Source organism: Lipotes vexillifer, unplaced genomic scaffold (assembly GCF_000442215.2).
Source record: "Lipotes vexillifer unplaced genomic scaffold, Lipotes_vexillifer_v1.1 scaffold213, whole genome shotgun sequence".
Taxonomy (NCBI): Eukaryota; Metazoa; Chordata; class Mammalia; order Artiodactyla; family Lipotidae; genus Lipotes; species Lipotes vexillifer.
In genome coordinates, this window is record NW_006780610.1 from 55,867 (window position 1) to 59,473 (window position 3,607).

General features: G+C 46.3%; 1 pseudogene across 1 annotated transcript; it reads right to left on the bottom strand.

The window, feature by feature from the left end:
- Nucleotides 1-295: 295 nt before the first annotated feature.
- LOC103088818 (transmembrane protein 59 pseudogene) lies at nucleotides 296-993 on the bottom strand (annotated as a pseudogene). Its single transcript, XR_456987.1, has one exon. The product of XR_456987.1 is annotated as a transmembrane protein 59 pseudogene (transcript).
- Between the last annotated feature and the right edge of the window lie 2,614 nt (nucleotides 994-3,607).

Here is a 3,607-nt window from a genome sequence, read left to right on the forward strand (position 1 = left end):
GCTCATAGAATTTGGCTAAGAAAGGAAACAAACAAAAACAATGCAAATAGTAATCAAAATAGCTACAAGGCTTCCCTGGTGGCGCACTGGTTGAGAGTCCGCCTGCCGATGCAGGGGACACGGGTTTGTGCCCCGGTCCGGGAAGATCCCACGTGCCGCGGAGCGGCTGGGCCCGTGAGCCATGGCCGCTGAGCCTGCGCGTCCGGAGCCTGTGCTCCGCAACGGGAGAGGCCACAACAGTGAGAGGCCCGAGTACCACAAAAGAGAAAAAAAAAAAAAAAAAAAAAAAAAAAAGATAGTGCCTGTGTGCTTGTGAACTTCTCATCTGCTGATAGGACATTTTGCTTAGCGAAGGTTCTTTCAAATTTGTAGGTTCCTGCTCCAACTGTGGTGCATACTGGATTTCTGGCTTAGACTGGAATATAACTATTTTTCCATCAGCAGCTTGAAGATAAAAAGTCCACGAAGAGGTTAAGAAGCTCTGTGAACAGTCCATCATATCACTCCAGAATGACCTTACCAGAGTTAAGAGGGAAGACTAGATGCATTTTTGGCATCAGGGACATGAGTTGTTCTTGTCTCAATTCAGCAAATGGCAGCTGATTCTGGCACCCAGGGTGGCAAACATATTGCTCATCAGATTGGGAATATGCTTCTGTACATGCAGATTCACCTTCCAATTTGGTCTGATTTAAATCAGTTCCATCATCCACAAATTGACAAATTGAAAACAGCCTGCAACCTCTCTGACATGTGTACAACTCCTCTTGCTTGGAGTAGGTGTGCGAGGGGTAGGTCAACTGGCAGGCCCGGTGACAAGATGACGTATCACCCAAAACCGAGTCAAACGCTTCAGCCAAAGTGGTCCCTGAGCCTCCAGTCAGGGCCATGGTCAGCAGCAGCAGCAATGGCGAGAGACCCAGTTGGGCCCTGACCCAGAGGCTCCCATTCGGTGCCGCCATTTTGTTTGTCTCTGTCACAGCAGGTCAGCTTGTTGCTCTATATATTTTATTTATATATATATATACACACATATACACACACACATACATATATATACTGGGCTGTATCTAATTCTTGTGCCTATATCTGAAATACTCTACAATCAGACCTAATTGTTATGGCAAATAGCTAAGAGATAGCCCTGAACGTATCTATTAATAAAGTACAAGTAGATTTATATTTAGTATACTACACTTACTAAGACAGGAAAGAGGACCATGAACATTGTGGAACATTTTTCAAATGAGTATTTAGAACTGATTCCCCATATATTTACCAGACAAATGTGAGTAATCAGCATACCCTGTTTCCAGAACTTTCTATACTAAGGTTTCCTTATAGGAAGAGACAGTCGAGCATTAGATAAGAATGTGAAATTGGAGAGTCAGATTGGCCCCGGTTCATATCGTGACCACAATCATGACACCTTGACCCAGATACTTGGCCTCTCTCATCGAAAACTGCTCATCTTTAAAATGGGTGTTGTGCTGGTATCTGCCTCTCACGGTTCCTGTGAAGATTAAGACAGTGCAGGAAGAGTCCTCAGCACAGTCCCTGACCCATATGAGATGTGCCACCAATGCTTGCTCTCGTGATCATGGCTGCCGCCATCTTCTCCGTCATCATCATTGTCATCACCATCTTTTTTTTTTTTTTTTTTTTGCGGTACACAGGCCTCTCACTGTTGTGGCCTCTCCCGTTGTGGAGCACAGGCTCCAGACGCGCAGGCTCGGTGACCGTGGCTCACAGGCCCAGACGCTCCACGGCATGTGGGATCTTCCCGGACCGGGGCACGAACATGTGTCCCCTGCATCGGCAGGCGGACTCTCAACCACTGCGCCTCCAGGGAAGCCCTGTCATCACCATCTTAATGATTGCCCTCTACCTGTCAGGGCCTTTGCTGTAGCCAGCTCCTTTCTCCAAAGGGACTTGGGTTTGAGGGACTTGCATTGTGTGATGTTGTGATTCAGTGTTTCTAGGAAGTTAGGCTAGGATAACAAGCAAATTTCTGAGTCTTATATAGAACTTCTAGAAATAGTTAATTGACCTTTTATGTCTTAGATTATTTATCAGTAAACTTAGATAAGTGCTGCCGTGTTAGCACTTGAGAGTGTGACATCTTCTGCTGTCACAAGCTTCCAATGCCTAATGGTATTGATACCTGATCTGAGATTAGGGAGATTTTGGCTCCTCGGCTTTCCTGTTCGCTTTCGGATCTGAAAGCAGCACCTTGAGAACAAGGAGGCCACGCAGAGGTCAGACTCCTGCCATGCTTCCCTTTTCAGATGACTGCCTCATGCCTGGAGACCTTGAAAACTGATCTTGAAATCCAGGGCTGGGTCTGTTCAGTGGTTTTTTTTAAAGAATTAAAATAGAATCTTTCAAGGGCAGAAGTCTCCTCTCTTCTTCCTTCTCCTCATCCAGGCAAGCCCTGCTCTTCCTGAAGGTGACACGTAAATTTATACCAAGGTAGCTTATCTACAGGGCTTGCGGGGTGTTCATAGAGTTAATGCTGCATTTAAGGGGGCACGGAAGTACCTTTGTTGTCATGCCAACAGCATTCCCTTCCTGGTGAGCAGCACCGCTGAGATGGATGACAAAGGTTCAAATCCCTGCTCTGCCAGTTATTAATTGGATGACTCTAGGCAAGTTAATTTCATGCAACTTCTTTGGGTCTCACTTTCATTACCTGTAAAATGGGGGTAAGAAATAAGACTGCCTTATAGGGCTGCGGTGAGATTTAGTGGTTAGTATAAAGCACTTGGAACTCTACCAGGCACATAATCAGGGCTATGTGAGAGTTTGTTATTGTAGTTAATTTTACCTTTTACCTTTACCAAGTAACTACTCGGGCTGTGACCTTCCCTAATTTTTCTAAAAGCTGAATAAAAGGCCCAGATGTTCTTCACATACAAGTCAGAAAAGAAACAAAAATAGAGGTTTCACATGGAGGTGAAGGATTTTACATCCTTGGTCTGAAGGATGTAAAACCTGTCAGATGTACTTTTCCAAGTGGGGGAAACCAGAGTTTTTGGACAGGGAGCAGTGGGCTGGGGAGACCGAGAGGGGGCTGTTTGCTGGAGTCCTGGGAACGAAGGGAGGTTTGCCTGAGAGGCTGTCATCTGGAGACCAGAGTGTTCCTGCTTAATTTAAGGCATGCTGTGAAGGGCTCCAGAATGTGTTAAAATGGAATTAGTTGTAATATACTTCAGTTGAGAAACCCGTGGTATTTTCAGGAAGGGAAGAAGAGAAGTTTGTAGGAAGCAAGCAGCCCCAAGGTTGCAGACACGATGGAGGCTTGGGGACTGTGTTTTGTGTGATCCACGGGGAGAAACAAGCCTTGCAGGGCTCAAGGATCTTACTTGAGACCTGCCCTGTCGATGGGAAGGGATGCCTAGGCTTCCTGTGGTGAATGCTGCACCTGTCTAGTTAGGAGAGGCAGCTCTTCATGGAGGGGTAACTGGTGAAGGGGAGGAATCCCTTAGAAAACTTCAGGCACATGGAACAGAGCATGCAAGCAAACTGCAATCCCACATCGATCCCAGAGTGCTTTTTCTCCCACTGGGCGGCCCATCCCATGAGGACTTGAGAACACACAGAGGCT